Raw genomic sequence first — 19289 nt, forward strand, 5'->3', positions numbered from 1 at the left:
ATCAGCATGCACTCCCCCTTCTGAGTCCATAAAAGCCCCAGACCCAGCCACATGGGGGGCTTTCCTGCCTTTGGGTAGGGGGACCAACACTGCATCCCGTCTCTGCTGAAAGCCATTTTCCTCGCTTAATGAAATTCTTCTCCTCCCTCCACACCCTTCGATGGCCAGCATATTCTTATTCTTCCTGGGTGCGGTACAAGAGCTCAAGAACCACCAAACACAGGTACAAGCTATAAAATAGGCAAGCTAGGGCACACCAGCATGGCCGAGTGAGGCCCAGGTGGGGCGTCACCAGCTGGGGATCTTTGACTTGTAAAGTGACCAAAAAGAAAACTCCTACATCATTTTCACCAGCAATTAAGAAGAGTTTCAGTTTCCCTATATTCTCACCAGTGGTTGGTGTTGTCAGTGTTTTGGAGTTTGCCCATTCTAATAAGTGTGCAGTAATTAATTTATGATTGTCTAGTGATATATGATGTTTAGCAACTTTATTGGATTATTTGCCATCTGTATATCTTTGTTAAACTGTTCAGATCTTTTGCTCATTTCTACATTGGGTTGTTTATGGTTTCTTAACCTTGAGTCTTAAGATTTCTTTGTATAATTTGGAAATCAATTTTTTATCAGATATATGTTTTGCAAATATTTTCTCCCATAAATGGTTTGTCTCCTCATTCTCTTGGCAGTGTCTTTCACAAAGCAGAATTTGTTAACTTTAATGAAATCCAGCTTATCCATTCTTTCTTTCTTGGATCATGCCCTTGGTACTGTATCACCATACCCAAGGTTTTCTAGTTTTTCATTTATATATTCTAGGAGTTTTATAGTTTTGTATTTTACATTTAGGTCTGTGATCCATTTTGAGTTAATTTTCATGAAGGAGGGAAAGTCTGTGTCTAATTCCTTTTTAAAATGTTTGAATGTGGATGTCCAGTATTTCCAGCATCATTTGTCAAAAAGGTTATTTTCTCCATTGAATTGCTTTGCTCCTTTGTCAAGATCAGATGACTGTATCTGTGTGGGCCTATTTCTGGGCTCTCTCTGTTCTGTCCCGTTGATCTATTTGTCTGTTCTTTCACCAATACCACACTGTCTTTATAGTATCTCTTAAAGATGGGTAGTTTTAGTTATCTGAGTTTGTTCTTCAGTATTGTTTTGGCTATTCTTGGTTTCTTAATTTTCAGTGTGAACTTTAAGATTAGATCATTGGTATTCCCAAAAATAACTTACTGGTAATTTCACTGGGATTGCATTGAATCTATAGGTCAAATTGTAAAGAACTTACACCTTCATATAGAATCTTCCTACACATTTAAATATAGTATCTCTTCATTTATTTAAATCTTCTTTGATTTCTTCTTCAGCGTTTTGAAGTTTTCCTCATATAGATCTTGTCCATACTTTGGTTTTTTGTTTTGTTTTGAGAAAGAGTCTTGCTCTATTGCTCAGGCTGGAGTGCAGTGGCATGATCTCGGCTCACTGCAACCTCTGCTTCCTGGGTTCAAGCGATTCTCCTGCCTCAGCCTCCTGAGTAGCTGGGATTATAAGTACGTGCCACTATGCTCAGCTAATTTTTGTAGTTTTAGTAGAAATGGGGTTTCACCATGTTGGCCAAGCTGGTCTTGAACTCCTGACCTGAAGGGATCTGCCTGCCTCAGTCTCCCAAAGTGCTGGGATTACAGGCATGAGCCACTGCACCCAGCCCACTTTGTTAGATTTATACCAAAATGTTTCTTTGTATGGTGCTAATATAAATGGCATTGTGTTTTTAATTGTAAACGCCACTTTTTCATTGCTGACATATAGAAAAGCAATTGATTTTTGTATATTAACCTCATATACTGCAACCTTTCTATAATCACTTATGAGTTCCAGGAGATTTTATTGATTCTTTCAGCTGGAATTGAGTATTTCTTTTCCCTCAGGTTAGATTCAAGTAAAACTTCAGGCATAGGCTCACCATAGGGCTAACTTGGTGAGAAGTGTCTTACAAATGAGAAAAGTGAGGCCCACCTGAATTTCCCAAACTCACATAGTGACTAATTCTGATCAGGAACCACCTGCTACTCCTCCATCCCCAATGCCATTATGGTTACCTTCCTAGCAGCAGAGGTGCCAAACCCCAGAATAGGCGTGAAGTTTCCATCATTCAGTTTTACAGAAAGGAGTCTGTTAAAACTCATCTTCTTTTACTTTTCCTGCAAAGCAGAGGTTTTTTTTCCCTTTATTAAGAGAAATCTGTAGAGAAAAGAAAATACAATGACTATTTTTATAACAACCTTTTTTTCTTTTGAGATGAAGTCTCACCCTGTCGCGTGACCTCTATATTGATCTTGTATCTTGTATCTATATTGATCTTGTATCCCACAACTTGACTGAACTTGTTTATCAGCTCTAATAGTATTCTAGTAGATTCCTTAGGATTTTCTTTTTTCTTTTTTATGAGAATAGAAATGGGGCCTCACTATGTTGACAAGGCTGGTCTCAAACACTTGGTCTCAAGCAGTCCTCCTACCTCAGCCTCCCTAAATATTGAGATCACAGGTGTGAGCCAATGCAACTAGCCCATAAGATTTTCTACAGGCATGATTATGTAATCTGCAGGTAGAAATAGTTTTATTTCTTTTTTATAATGGCTTGGCTGGTGTCCCTCTAAAATTCATGTTTACCCAGAACTTCAGAATATGACCTTTTATGGAAATAAAGTTTTTACAGATATAATTACTTAATATGAGATCATAATGGATTAAGGTGGGTTCTAAAGTCAGTGACTAAAGTCTTTAGAATAAGAAGAGAGAATACAAATAAACACAGAAAAGAAAGCCATGTAACCATGAAGGCAGAGATTGAAGTGATTCAACTATAAGCCAAGGCATGCCAACTACTACTGGGAGCCACCAAAACTAGTCAAAGGCAAGGGAACCATCTTCCCGAGAGCTTTCATGGGGAGCATGGCCCTATAAACAACTGGATTTTTGACTCAAGTCTCCAGAACTGGAAGAGAATACAATCCTCTTTTGTTGTTCTAAACCATCCAATTTGTGAATAATAGGTTATGGCACTCTAAATCTAAAAGATTTTCCAATCTGGATGCTTTTCTTCCCTTGCCTGATTTTCCTAGCTAGAACCTCCAGTACAATGTTTAATAGCAGTGGCAAGAGTAGACATTCTTATGTTGTTCCTGATCTTAGCAGGAAAGCATTCAGTCTTTTACCAATAAGTATGAAGTTTGGGTTTTTTTTTAATAGTTGCTCTTTATAAAATAAAATCTCTTTTATTCCTAGTTTTTTGAGTGTTTTTTTTAAAATCATGAAAGGATGTTGGAGTTTTTAAAATGCTTTTTCTGAATTTGTTGAGATGATCATGTAGTTTTGTTCTTCATTCTATTAATACAATGTATTATATGGATTGATTTTTGTATGTTCAAACAATATTGCATTCCTGGAATAAGCTTCACTTGGTCATGGTATATAATGCTTTTATGTGCTACTGGGTTCAATTTGCTGGCATTTTATTTATATTTTTATAGCTGTATTCATAAGGGATTTTGTTCTGTAATTTTTTTTCTTGTGATGTCTGTCTGGCTTTGGTATCTGGTAATACTGGTCTCTAAAAGTAAGTCCTTAAAAGTGTTCTTTCCTCCTCTATTTTTGGAAGAGTTTGAGAAAGTTAGTGTTAATTTTTAAATGTTTGGTAGAACTCATCCATGATGCCAACTGTATTTGGGCTTTTCTTTGTGAATTTATAAAAATATATATTAGTATTTACATCGCTTTACTTGTTATAGAACTGTTTATATTATCCATTTTTTCAGTGTTAGTATTTTATATTTTTCTAGGAATTTGTCATTTCATCTGAGTTATCTTTAAAAGAGATTGCAGTGTCTCCTCTTTCATTTTTTATTTTAATAATTTGCATCTTGTCTATTTTTTGCTTGATAAGTCTAACTAAAGGCTTATTGTACCAGACAAATCTCTAAGTGACCTTGAATTGACATTAATACAAATAGTAAGTTTTATCTCAACACCAGTAGCTTAATAACAGCAGGTACAAAGCAGGCAGGAAAGGAAATAAAGGATAAATAGTTACAGAAGACTCTCATTAACTCTGTAGTTACGGGTTAACCATTTAAGCTCTGAATTTTTATTTTCAATTTGCCCATCAGTTTTAAAATATGCACAGGAATAGACCATAATATGTAATCAGCTGGATTCCTAGCAAACCTGGCATGCCTCTGAACTTCTGCGGGTGTTCCTACCCTTTCTTCCTTTCCTGCTCTAATGATTTCTCAGTACCCAGCGTTTTTGCAGAAACAGCACATTTGCTCTCCTTTTCATACTTTTAATATATTAGCTTCTTGCAATATGTACTCAGGCCTTGTCTGTGTTTTCTGAGCATCCTGGTACTCATGTGATGGCCCACATAGCTTCAGCAGTTGGGCAGCTTCACCCCACATACATGTTACTGGTCACCCCAGTATTCCCCCTGCAGACGCCCCTCCCTCACACATCATTTGGTATCTAGGATCCTGTTCATGATTCCAACTGTGACAAGAAAAACCTTCCCCCAAACTGGGAGGGAGCTGAGAGGCCAAAGAATGACTGTAACAAGTCTAGCTTGGTGAGTAGATGAGTTTATTAAGACTTTACATGGGGCACTCCTGGATAGTGGCAGAACAGCTCCAGAGATCTGCGCCTCCTCCTGTCTCTAAGCTGCTTTTAAGCTAATTTTCTGGCACTTTGCCTGCTGTGTGGCTGTGATGGGGCTGTTTCTCTTGGTAGGTTCTCAGATCCTTTTGGGGATGTTTGGGTTCTCAGGAACACCTGCTCCTCAGCTGGACACCATGACCTTGGCTCACCACCTGGCCTTCAAGGTCTAAGCAGCAGACATTCACCCTTAAGTAACCTGGTGGAAGACCCATCACACATAGACACACACACACACACACACACACACACACACACACACACACACACACGCATGCATTTTGTGTGCTGGAAGAACTGGGCCAGCTGTCTTGGCTGTCTGGAGAGGATATTCTAATATCGTGCATTCTGGATTTGTCTTATCAGTTCTTTTGTGGCGTTAGTTGGTTTCTCTATCTCTTTCTGTAAATAGATATTGGATTTAAAGACTTGATTCGATTCCACTATTTAATTTTTTAAAAATTTTTGTGGGTACATCGTAGGTATATATATTTATGTTGTACATGAGATGTTTTGATACAGGCATGCAATATGTAATAATCACATCATGTAGAATGGGGTATCCATTCCCTCAAGCATTTATCATTTGTGTTAAAACAATCCAATTGTACTCTCAATTATTTAAAAATGTACAATGAAGTTATTATTGACTATAGTCACCCTGTTGTGCTATCAAATATTTAGGTCTTATTTATTCTTTCTACTTTTTTTGTACCCATTAACCACCTCCACTTCCCTCCCCTCCAACCCCCCTCCCCAGCTACACTTCGCAGCGTCTGGTAACCATCCTTCCACTCTCTATGTCCGTGAGTTCAATTGTTTAGATTTTTAGATTCCAAAAATAAGTGAGAATATGTGATGTTTGTCTTTATGTCCCTGGCGTACTTCACTTAACATAATGATCTCCAGTTCCATCCATGTTCTTGCAAATGACAGGATCTCACTCTTTTTTATGGTTGAATAATACTCCATTGTGTATATGCACCATATTTTCTTTATCAATTCATCTGTTGATGGACACTTAGGTTGCTTCCAAATCTTAGCTATTGTCAACGGTGCTGCAATAAACACAGGAGTGCAGATATTTCTTCTGTATACTGATTTCTTTTCTTTTGGGTACATACCCAGCAGTGGGATTGATGAATCATATGATAGCTCTCTTTTCCGATTTTTGATGAACCTCCAAACTGTTCTCCATAATGGTTGTACTAATTTACATTTTCACCACAGTGTACGAGGCTTCCCTTTTTCTCCACATCCTCTCCAGCATTTGCTATTGCTTGTCTTTTGGATATAAGCCATTTTAACTAGGTTGAGATAATATCTCATTGTAGTTTTGATTTGCATTTCTCTGATGATCAGTGATGCTGAGCACCTTTACATATATCTGTTTGGCATGGGTATGTCTTGTTTTAAGAAATATCTATTGGCTTAGGATTGACTTGGCAATGCGGGCTCTTTTTTGGTTCCATATGAACTTTAAAGTAGTTTTTTCCAGTTCTGTGAAGAAAGTCATTGGTAGCTTGATGGGGATGGCATTGAATCTATACCTTAGGCAGTATGGCCATTTTCACGATATTGATTCTTCCTACCCATGAGCGTGGAATGTTCTTCCATTTGTTTGTATCCTCTTTTATTTCCTTGAGCAGTGGTTTGTAGTTCTCCTTGAAGAGGTCCTTCACGTCCCTTGTAAGTTGGATTCCCAGGTATTTTATTCTCTTTGAAGCAATTGTGAATGGGAGTTCACTCATGATTTGGCTGTTTGTCTGTTATTGGTGTATAAGAATGCTTGTGATTTTTGCACATTGATTTTGTATCCTGAGACTTTGCTGAAGTTGCCTATCAGCTTAAGGAGATTTGGGGCTGAGACGATGGGGTTTTCTAGATATACAATCATGTCATCTGCAAACAGGGACAATTTGACTTCCTCTTTTCCTAATTGAATACCCTTTATTTCCTTCTCCTGCCTAATTGCCCTGGCCAGAACTTCCAACACTATGTTGAATAGGAGTGGTGAGAGAGGGCATCCCTGTCTTGTGCCAGTTTTCAAAGGGAATGCTTCCAGTTTTTTGCCCATTCAGTATGATATTGGCTGTGGGTTTGTCATAGATAGCTCTTATTATTTTGAGATACATCCCATCAATACCTAATTTATTGAGAGTTTTTAGCAGGAAGCGTTGTTGAATTTTGTCAAAGGCCTTTTCTGTATCTATTGAGATAATTATGTGGTTTTTGTCTTTGGTTCTGTTTATATGCTGGATTATGTTTATTAATTTGCACATGTTGAACCAGCCTTGCATCCCAGGGATGAAGCCCACTTGATCATGGTGGATAAGTTTTTTGATGTGCTGCTGGATTCATGTTTTATTGAGGATTTTTGCATTGATGTTCATCAGGGATATTGGCATCACGCTACCTGACTTCAAACTATACTACAAGGCTACAGTAACCAAAACAGCATGGTACTGGTACCAAAACAGCGATATAGACCAATGGAACAGAACAGAGCCCTCAGAAATAATGCCGCATATCTACAACTATCTGATCTTTGACAAACCTGACAAAAACAAGAAATGGAGAAAGGATTCCCTATTTAATAAATGGTGCTGGGAAAACTGGCTAGCCATATGTAGAAAGCTGAAACTGGATCCCTTCCTTACACCTTATACAATCTTATACAAAAATTAATTCAAGATTGATTAAAGACTTAAACGTTAGACCTAAAACCATAAAAACCCTAGAAGAAAACCTAGGCATTACCATTCAGGACACAGGCATGGGCAAGGACTTCATGTGTACAACACCAAAAGCAATGGCAACAAAAGCCAAAATTGACAAATGGGATCTAATTAAACTAAAGAGCTTCTGCACAGCAAAAAAAACTACTATCAGAGTGAACAGGCAACCTACAGAATGGGAGAAAATTTTTGCAATCTACTCATCTGACAAAGGGTTAATATCCAGAATCTACAATGAACTCCAACAAATTTACAAGAAAAAAACGAACAACCCCATCTAAAAGTGGGTGAAGGATATGAACAGACACTTCTCAAAAGAAGACATTTATGCAGCCAACAGACACATGAAAAAATGCTCATCATCACTAGCCATCAGAGAAATGCAAATCAAAACCACAATGAGATACCATCTCACACCAGTTAAAATGGCAATCGTTAAAAAGTCAGGAAACAACAGGTGCTGGAGAGGATGTGGAGAAATAGGAACACTTTTACACTGTTGGTGGGACTGTAAACTAGTTCAACCATTGTGGAAGACAGTGTGGTGATTCCTTAGGGATCTTGAACTAGACCCAGCAATCTTGACCCAGCAATCCCATTACTGGGTAAATACCCAAAGGATTATAAAACATGCTGCTATAAAGACACATGCGCACGTATGTTTATTGCGGCACTATTCACAATAGCAAAGACTTGGAACCAATCCAAATGTCCAACAATGATAGACTGGATTAAGAAAATGTGGCACCTATACACCATGGAATACTATGCAGCCATAAAAAATGATGAGTTCATGTCCTTAGTAGGGACATGGGTGAAGCTGGAAACCATCATTCTCAGCAAGCTATCACAAGGACAAAAAACCAAACACCACATGTTCTCACTCATAGGTGGGAATTGAACAATGAGAACACATGGACACAGGAAGGGGAACATCACACACCATGGCCTGTTGTGGGGTGGGGGAAGAGGGGAGGGATAGCATTAGGAGATATACCTAATGTTAAATGACGAGTTAATGGGTGCAGCACACCAACATGGCACATGTATACATATGTAACTAACCTGCAGGTTGTGCACATGTACCCTAAAACTTAAAATATAATAAAAAAACTAATAAAAATAAACAAACTTTATAAGATAAAGCTGGAAATAATGACAGATTAAAAAAATCTATTCAAATCTTTTGACCATTTTTTAAATTGGATTATTACATTTTTTTCCTATAGAGTTGTATGAGCTCCTGATGTATTTTGGTTATTAATACCTTGTCAGATGGAGAGTTTGCAAGTATTGTCTCCCATTCTGTGGGGGTTTTCACTTCACTTTGTTAGTTGTTTCCTTTGCTGTGCAGAGCTTTGTAACTTATGATTCCATTTGTCCGTTTTTGCTTTGGTTGCCTATGCTTATAGGGTATTAGTCAAGAAATTTTTGCCCAGACCAATGTCCTGAAGATTTCTCCAATGTTTTCTTGTAGTAGTTTCGTAGTTTGAGATCTTAGATTTAAACTTTTAACCCATTTTGATTTGATTTTTTTGCATATGGCAAGAGATAGGGGTATAGTTTGATTCTTCTGCATATAGATATCCAGTTTTCCCAGCACTATTTATCGAAGAGATTGTCTTTTCCCCAGTGTATGTTCTTGGCACCTTGTTAAAAATGAGTTCACTGTAGGTGTGTAGATTTGTTTCTGGGTTCTCTGTTCTGTTCCACTGATATATGTGTCTGTTTTTATGACAATACCCTGCTGTTTTGATTACTATAGCTCTGTAGTAAAATTTGAGGTCAGGTACAAGGCTACAGTAACCAAAACAGCATGGTACTGGTACCAAAACAGATATATAGACCAATGGAACAGAACAGAGGCCTCAGAAATAACACCACACATCTACAATCATCTGATCTTTGAGAAACCTGACAAAAACAAGAAGTGGGGAAAGGATTCCCTATTTAATAAATGGTGCTGGGAAACCTGGCTAGCCATATGTAGAAAGCTGAAACTGGATCCTTTCCTTATACCTTATACAAAAATTAATTCAAGATGGATTAAAGACTTAAATGTTAGACCTAAAAGCATAAAAACCCTAGAAGAAAACCTAGGCAATACCATTCAGGACATAGGCATGGGCGAGGACTTCATGACCAAAACAACACAAGCAGTGGCAACAAAAGCCAAACTAGACAAATGGGATCTAATTAAACTAAAGAGCTTCTGCACAGCAAAAGAAACTACCATCAGAGTGAACAGGCAACCTACAGAATGGGAGAAAATTTTTGCAATCTACCCATCTGACAAAGGGCTAATATCCAGAATCTACAAAGAACTCAAACAAATTTACAGGAAATAAAAAAACCCGTCAAAAAGTGGACAAAGGATATGAATGGACAGTTCTCAAAAGAAGACATCTATGCAGCCAACAGACACATGAAAAATGCTCATCATTACTGGTCATTAGAGAAATGCAAATCAAGACCACAATGAGATACCATCTCACACCAGTTAGAATGGCAATCATTAAAAAGTCAGGCAACAACAGATGCTGGAGAGGATGTGGAGAAATAGGAATGCTTTTACACTGTTGGTGGGAGTGTAAATTAGTTCAACCATTGTGGAAGACAGTGTGGTGATTCTTCAAGGATCTAGAACTAGAATTTCCATTTGACCCAGCAATCCCATTACTGGGTATATACCCGAAGGATTATAAATCATGCTACTATAAAGACACATGCACATGTATGTTTATTGCAGCACTATCCACAATAGCAAAGACTTGGAACCAACCCAAATGTCCATCAATGATAGACTGGATTAAGAAAATGTGGCACATGTACACCATGGAATACTATGTAGCCATAAAAAATGATGAGTTCACATCCTTTGCAGGGACATGGATGAAGCTGGAAACCATCATTCTCAGCAAACTATCACAAGTACAGAAAACCAAACACCGCATGTTCTCACTCATAGGTGAGAATTGAACAATGAGATCACTTGGACACAGGGTGGGGAGCATCACTCACCTGGGCCTGTCGGTGGGTGGGGGGCTGGCGGGGGGATAGCATTAGGAGAAATACCTAATGTAAATGATGAGTTGATGGGCACAGCAAACCAGCTTGGCACATGTATACCTATATATCAAACCTGAAAGTATAATTTAAAAAATATTTGAGGTCAGGTAATGTGATTCCTCCAGTTTTGTATTTTTTGCTTAGGATAGCTTGGGTTATTCTGGTTCTATTAGGCTGATAACAACAGTGTTTGTATAAACAAACAAGCTGGCAAAAATAAGACTAATAAAAACTTTACACCTTAAGTTCGTACTCGTACCCCAGCTTTTAAACTTTTTGTTGTTTCTATTTATATCATATTGTACTGTGTATGTCTTGAAACGTTGTTATTATTTTGATTGGTTCATCATTTAGTTTATCTGCTTAGGATTAGAGTAGTTTAGACACCACGGTTACAGTCTTATAATATTCTCTGTTTTCCTGTGTACTTGCTGTTACCAGTGAGTTCTGTACATTCAGATGATTTCTTATTTCTCATTAATGTCCTTTTCTTTCTGATTGAAGTGCTCCCTTTAGCATTTCTTGTAGGACAGGCCTGGCATTGATGAAATCCCTCAGCTTTTGTTTATCTGGGAAAGTCTTTATTTTTCCTTCATGTTTGAAAGATATTTTCACTGGATATGCTATTCTAGGGTAAAAGATATTTTTCTTCAGCACTTTAAATATGTCATGCCACTCTCTCCCGGCCTGTAAGGTTTCTATTGAAAAGTCTGCTGCCAGATGTATTGGAGCTCCATTGTATGTGTGTTTTTTTTTTTCTCTCTCTCTTTTGCTGCTTTTAGGATCCTTTCTTTATCTTTGATCTTTGAAAGTTCGATTATTAAATGGCCTGAAGTACTCTTATTTGGGTTAAATTTCCTTGGTGTTCTATAACCTTCTTGTATTTGAATACTGATATCTTTCTCTGGGTTTGGGAAGTTCTCTGCCATCCCTTTGAATAAACTTTCTATCTCTCTTTCTTTCTCTACCTCATCTTTAAGCCCAGTAACTCTTAGATTTGCCTGCTTATTCCTTCCATTGATTTTACTTTTTTTTAGACAACTGTCTTAATCAAGTAACTATCAACATAGTAGAAAGTATTAGTGGCACATAACACCTCACACTCTAAAAAACAGCATATGTTAAATTCTAAAAATGATGTGAACTCATATCTTTAAAATAACATCTTCCAGGCTGGGTGCGGTGGCTCACACCTGTAATCCCAGCACTTTGGCAGGCCAAGACGGGTGGATCAGTTGAGGTCAGGAGTTCAAGACCAGCCTGGCCAATAACGTGAAACCTCATCTCCACTAAAAATAGAAATTAGCCAAGTGTAGTGACGTGTGACTGTAACCCCACCTACTTGGGAGGCTGAGGCAGGAGAATCGCTTGAACCCGGGAGGCAGAGGTTGCACTGAGTCAAGATCTTGCCACTGTACTCCAGCCTGGTGACAGAGGGAGACTCTGTCTCAAATAATAATAATAATAATAATAAAATAAAAAACACATCTTCCAGCCCAGTAGTACTTTTACCCCACCAGTTCTTTCTTGTGTGTTGAGATGGAGTCTTGCTCTGTTGCCCAGGCTAGAGTGCAGTGGCGTGATCTTGGCTCACCGCAACCTCCACCTCCCGGGTTCAAGCGATTCTCCTGCCTCAGCCTCCGGAGTAGCTGGGATTACAGGCACGTGCCATCATGCCCAGCTAATTTTTGTGTTTTCGGTAGAGACGGGGTTTCACCATCTTGGCCAGGCTGGTCTCAAACTCCTGACCTCAGGATCCACCCACCTCAGCCTCCCAAAGTGCTGGGATTACAGGCATGAGCCACCACACCCACCCTCCACCAGTTATTTTCATGTGCAACACTAATGACCAAAATTTGTTTGATCTATTTCCCTCTAAAAGAATTTTGTCTTCTTGTAGTATAACTGTTTTTTGTCTTAAAACAGGCAAAATAAGGACAAATCAGAATACTGTGTTATGTCCAGAAAGCAAGGTTGGTTTTGAAGGCTGCTAGCAATGATTCTGAAAGGGCAAAGCTGCTCACTGAAGGAATCCTATTAGACTCACCGTGACATTTAAAAATGAAAATAGTGTTAACATTGTTATTTGGAAAAGTGGAGTCTATAAAAAGCCATGAATTAATAATTATGCTGAAAAAAGCAAATTCATATATAGTTTGGAGAAGGTAGCTAGAATATAAAAAGAGGTGAACAAAATGTTTAATTCGTTATTGATTTTAATAAGTTAGGGAAGATTATATGTACGAGCACTTTTTTTTCTTTCATATGAGTTTCAGATTAGAGAATGAACAACATGTACTTCTTTCTGGTTTTGGAAGCAGAAACTTGAAAGCAAGCCAAGCAGTGTTGAAAGTGTGACAAGTACAAGAATAATCAGTTCAATCAGTCATCATACAAAATAAAGGTTAAGCACTCCAGTGGAAAGTACTGGTTTTCAAACACCAATAAATGGAAACTCTAAAATGCATATCAACTCAGGACACACAAGTTTGAGAAACGACTAAAGCTTATGAGAAAGTCAAAAGGCACAGACATTTGTTTAACTGTGTAGAAAGAAGTGCCTTTGTGTGAAAGAGAGCTCACTCGGCCTGATGATTGTGGCCTTGGGTTTGACTCATCCTGGGAAAGGGACTCACGCTTAGGACTGAAGGGGGCCAGCCCCTCCACACCTGTGGGTATTTCGATTCAGGTGGGAGGAGAGACTGAGAAAAGAAATAAGACACAGAGACAAAGTACAGAGAAAGAACTGTGGGCCAAGGGGACCAGCGCTCAGCATACGAAGGACCCGCACTGGCACCAGTCTCTGAGTTCCCTCAGTATTTATTGATCATTATTTTTACTATCTTAGCGAGGGGAGTGTAGCAGGGCAACAGGTGGGGAGAAGGTCAGCAGGGAAACATGTGAGCAAAGGAATCGGTATCATGAATAAGTTCAAGGAAAGGTACTGTGCCTGGATGTGCACATAGGCTAGATTTATGTTTCTCTTTACCCAAACATCTCAGTGTAGCAAAGAGTAACAGAGCAGTATTGCTGCCAGCATATCTCGACTCCAGCCACAGGGCGGTTTTCTCCTGTCTCAGAATAGAACCAATGGGATTGGTCTGCTTTACACCTAGACGTTCCATTCCCAGGGACGAACAGGAGACAGAAGCCTTCCTCTTATCTCAACTGCAAAGAGGCCTCTCTCTTTCACTACTCCTCCTCAGCACAGACCCTTTATGGGTGGGGTGTCGGGCTGGGGGACTGTCAGGTCTTTCCTTTCCCATGAGGCCATATCTCAGTCTGTCTCAGTGCGGGGAAACCTTGGACAGTACCTAGGCTTTCTTGGGCAGAGGTCCCTGCAGCCTTCTGCAGTGCATGGTGTCCCTGGTTAATCGAGAATGGAGAATGGCGATGACTTTTACCAAGCATACTGCCTGCAAACATATTGTTAACAAGGCACATCCTGCACAGCCCTAAATCCATTAAACTTTGATTCAATACAGCACATGTTTCTGTGAGCACAGGGTTGGGGATACAGTTACAGGTTAACAGCATCTCAAAGCAGAAACAATTTTTCTTAGAACAGATCAAAATGGAGTTTGTTATGTCTTCGTTTTCTACATAAACACAGTAACAATCTGATCTTTCTTTTCCCCACATAGGACCTGCTGAGAAACAATATCAATTAATCAATTATCCAAGTTCAGCAATTTCAGCTGGTCTTTTTGGGGATATTTCAATAAAGCTTTATTCATGAACACTGAAAGTTTTAATTCATGTAATTTTACATGGCATGAAATAATATAAATCTCTTACATTTTCAATCGCTAAAAAATGTACAAACCATTTTTGGCTCATGGGCTATACAAAACTGGGCAGCATGTTAGGCTTGTGGGCCATAGTTCTGTATAGTTAGTGGGTATTATTATATCTGTAGTTATTTTTCTATAAATTCTTATTTTAAAATTATGATCACATACATACAATGTAATATTTATTATTGTAACTATTCATAAACATATAATCCAGTGGCATTAAATGCATTCACAATGTTGTGTGACCATCACCATTTCTATACCCAAAACATTTTTGTCATTCTTAGCAAAAACTCTGTACCTATTAAAAAATTTCCTTTTGAGTTGTTCATTGTTGGTGTATGGAAACACAACTGATTTTTTTGTGTGTTGATCTTATACTCTGCAACTCTGCAGAATTTATTTATTAACTCTAGAAGATTTCTTATGAATTATTTGAGATTTTCTACATGTAGGGTCATATCGTCTGTGAAGAGAGGATTCCTTTTACTTCTCTTTCTTGTCTGATAGCTCCAGCCAGAATATCCATTACAATGTTAAACAGTAGTGATGAAGGCAGGCATCCTTGTCTTGTTCCTCACCTTAAGGGGAACACTTCCAGTCTTTCTCCTTTGAATTTCTCACATATGGCTTTTATGTGTGTTTTTTACCTTTATTGGTTTATTACATTAATTGATTTTCTTCTTTGAACCATCCTTGTGTTCCTAAAGTCCCATTGGATCATGATGTATAATCCTTTTAATATGCGATGGGATTGGATTTTCTAATATTTACTGCAGATTTTTGAATAAATATTCACAGGGAATAAAGGTCTACAGTTCTCTTGCAATAACTTTATCTGAGTTTTGTATCAGAGTAATGATAGCCTCATAGAATGAGTTTGGAAGTGTTCCTTTCTCTTCAAGTTTTTGGAAGCATTTCAGGATTGGTGTTATTTCTCTTTAAATGCATGGTAGAATTCACCAGTGAAGCCATCTGGTCCAGAACTTTTCCCCATTGGGAGGTTCTGATTACTGATTAAATCTCTTTACTTGTTACAGTTCTGTTGAGATTTTCTATTTATTCTTCAATTAGTTTAAATAATTTGTGTGTTTTAGGGAATCTGTCCATTTCTTCTAGGTTACCTTATTAATTGACATGCAATTGTGATAGCATTTTCCTATAATTCTTTTTATTTTATAAGGTAACATTCTCACTTTCATTTATGATTTTAATTATTTGCATTTACTCTCTTTATATTTCTGTCAGTCTAGCTAAAGCTTTGACAATTTGCTGGTTTTTTTAAGTACAAACTTTTCTTTTCATGAATTTTCTGTATTGTTTCTCAAGTATCTTTTATTGTTTTCACTCTAATCTTTATTATTTCCTTCCATCTCCTAGCTTTGAATTTAGCTTGTTCTTTTTTTTTAGCTTCTTATGATGTAAAATTAAGTTATTGATATGAGGGCTTTCTTCTTTTGAATGTACGTATTTACAACTATAAGTTTCCCTCTGAGCATTACTTTTACTGCATCTAATAAGTTTTGGAATGTTCTGATTTCATTTGTATTCCAAGTACTTTGTAATTTCCCTTGTAATTTCTTCTTTGACCTATTGATTGTTCAAGACTATTTCATCTAATTTCCATATAATAGTGAATTTTCCAGTTTTCCTTCTGTTATTGACATCTACCTTATCTCATTGTGGTTAGAGAAGGTAGTTAATGTAATAGCTATCTCTTAAAATCTATTGAGATGTGTTTTGTGACCCAGCATAGGGTTTATCCTAGAGAATGTTCCATGTGCAGTTGAGAAGAATGTGTATTCTGTGCTTGTTGGGCGGAGTGTTCTTTATATATTAATTAGGTGTAGTTGGTTTATTGTATTGTTCAAGTTCTCTATTTCTTCGTTTCTGTCTGGTTGCTCGATCATCTATTGATGGTGGGGTATTGAAGTCTCCAGTTATTATTGTAGAAATGTATATTTTTCCCTTCTATTTTGTCACTTTCTTGCTATATATATTTTGAGGGTTTATTATGAGATCTATAAATGTTTAGAATTATATATTCTTGCTGTAGTCTTTTATTAAAATATAATTTATTCCTTGTTTCTTGTAAATTTGATTTAAAGGCAATTCTATCTGATATTAATATAGCCAGTCCATCTCTTTTGTGGTTATTATTTCTATGGAATATCTTTCTTTATCTTTTCACCTTCAAGCTATTTGTGTCTTTAGATCTAAAATGAGTCTCTTTTTTGGCATCATATAGTTGGGGTGGTTTCAATTTTTTATCCATCCTGCCAATCTCTGTCTTTTGATTGGAGCGTGTAGTCTATTTAAAGTTAATTATTAATAAGAAAGGGCTTACATCTGCCACTTTTCTCTCTGTTTCTTATATATCTTATGCTGTCTTCTTCCTCATTTCTTTCGTCCCTATGTTCCTTTGTGTGTAGTTAATTTTTTAATGAAACATTTTGATTCCCTTCTCAATTCCTTTTGTGTAGCTTCTGTAGATACATTCTTTGTTACCATGGAAATTACATTTAGTCTCCTAAAGTTATAACAATCTAATATAAACTTATGCCAACAACTTCAAAAGCTTACAGAAGTTCTGCTCGTAACAGCTCCATCCACTATTTTATTATAATGTAATAGATTACATCTTTATACATTGTGTGCCCAATAGCATACATTATAAGTTATTTTAACAAATTTGTATTTTAAATCTAGTAGAAAATAAAAAGAGGATGTACAAACCAAAATGAAAATAATAGTAGCTTTTATAATTGCCCATGTATTTATGTTTACTGGAGATTTGATTTCTTCAAGTGGCTTTAAGTTACTGTCTAGCTTCTCTTATTTCAACCTGAAGGACCCTTTTTTGTATTTCTTGCAGAGCAGGTTTACAGGTAATGAGCTCCCTCGGCTTTTGTTTATCTGGAAATATCTTAATTTCTTCCTCACTTTTGAATGGCAGTTTTGTCAGATACAGAATCCTCAGTTGACTTTATTTTTTCTTCTAATGTACTTCTTTCAGTATTTTGAATATATCAACCTACTGCCTTCTGGCCTCCAAGGTTTCTGGTTGCTTCTGTCTTACTGCCTTTAAAGTTCTCTCTCTCTTTTTATTATTTTTAAATAATTTTATTATAATATGTTTTGGTGTAAGTTTCTTTGAGTTTATCATAGTTGGAGTTCTTTATAATAGCCATACCCCTAGAAGGTTACAAAACTAATCTAGAAATAATCTTAAAAATTACGGTCTTTTAAAAAAGGATTAAGTGTCAGTATAGTAACATATTTTACAATCATTGCATTTGTATGTTTTATCTGCAGCCAGTTTTATCAGCTACGAACCCGCCTTTGCAAAAATTATAACTGAGGAAACTATGACAGTGAAAGAGATCAGACCTAATTGATTCCATGTTGCTTCTAACCTTTAAGCTATCCTTGCTCATTTCTGGGCGTGGACCAAACTAACTATGGGAAGGAATTCAGTTCATGGTTTGACTCTGAAACAAAATTGATAACAGCCCTTTCCTGAAAAGACCCCCTTCTTGACTGGGGACCAGTCTGCCTTTCCAGGACTAACAAATTAGCTACAATATTAGAAGTTATGGTTTAGGGGTCATCCAGCCTCTGGCTCCAAGAGTCTGAACCTACCCAAATTGCTCCTGGGGATAACATCACTATTGTAAAAGTGAAGATCAGCGCTTGAGATATTTTGCAGACTCTGTACTCCATGGATCAGCTGACACCGCCCAGACCAATAATCTAGCTGCTCAGCCAGTCTGCCATCCCACCCAGGGACAAAAGACAGCAAGAAGATCACCCTTCAACCCCCTATGATTCCATCTCCAACCTGACCAATCAGCAGCACTCCCCACTTCCCCAGCCTCTACCTGCTAGATTATCTTTACAAACTCTGATCTGATAATAAACAATAAAACTCCAGTCCCCCACACAGTGGGCTCTTCAGGAATTACTCTTTCTCCATTGCAATTCTCCTGTCTTGATAAATAGACTCTGTCTAGGGAGTGGGCAAGGTTAACCCACCGGGCAATTACACGTATATAAAATTCTTAATTTCACCACCAACTGTTTAAGAAAAATTGATTTTTCAAAATTTTAATCAATGTGTAAATATTCAGAAAAAACTACTTTCTGTGTTTTAATTGGTAGGATACAGTCAGTCAACTTGGTGTAAAACTAAGCAAAATTAATTGTAGATATTATTTCTCTCCAGGCACAAAAACGTGTTTTGAACCTACTCTAACCAACTGTCAAAAGGCTGTGTTAAGTGATTCTCTGACAAGGTAAGATCTAATGCTTGGTGTCTTTTTGAAGTTATTCAAAATTGCCTCCAATATCAACATTCCCTTCCCTTTCAGCATTCTGTTCCCTATCTTTCAGCTCATCTTTCTAGTTTTCCTATAGCAAGAAAACGTGTTCAGAGAGCAAGATAATTATATGTATTGATTCTATATGAGAAATATCACCTGTTCTGTCATTTGGGGCTTTAAATATGCCTGCCTTATTAAAGAGCTACTTCTCTAGACACAACTGTGACTGAAGAATTAATTCACTCAAGATCCAATATTACCCACAGCAATTCCTTCAATCTCAACCTTCTACTGTGTCAAAACCAGGCTTCCTTCATGAACACTTACCTATACCAAGAGTGCAGACTTTCTTTTCCCTATAGTAATTCAAATTGAGTATTGTGTTGCTTTTCCCTACCACTTTTCTCTTCTGGGACTACTTATATTTACCGTAGTACATCTGTCTAATTTCAAATATTAAAGAGGCAGGTTCTCTAGTGACGAAGGACTATAGGGAGTTAGTTTTATCTAAACTTTAAAGCAGTGGTTTTCAAAGTTTGGTACCAGAACCTATGGGGTCCCTAGAATCATTTTGGGGGCATGATGTAAAAATTATTTTTATGATAATACTAAGAACCTATTTTCTTTTTTACTCTCATTCTTTTGTGAACATACAGT

At 37.4% G+C, this 19289-nt stretch overlaps 1 long non-coding RNA gene across 3 annotated transcripts in view; it reads left to right on the forward strand.

Moving 5' to 3' along the window:
• LOC129525179 (uncharacterized) overlaps positions 1-19289 on the forward strand; it is a 74973-nt gene that overhangs the window by 32729 nt on the left and 22955 nt on the right. For all 3 annotated transcript variants that reach the window (XR_010135144.1, XR_010135145.1, XR_010135146.1), the window contains one exon: positions 18536-18605. This is a non-coding gene — a long non-coding RNA (uncharacterized lncRNA). The remainder of the gene's footprint in view (positions 1-18535; positions 18606-19289) is intronic.

The sequence above is a fragment of the Gorilla gorilla genome, chromosome 8, assembly GCF_029281585.2.
Source record: "Gorilla gorilla gorilla isolate KB3781 chromosome 8, NHGRI_mGorGor1-v2.1_pri, whole genome shotgun sequence".
NCBI lineage: Eukaryota > Metazoa > Chordata > Mammalia > Primates > Hominidae > Gorilla > Gorilla gorilla.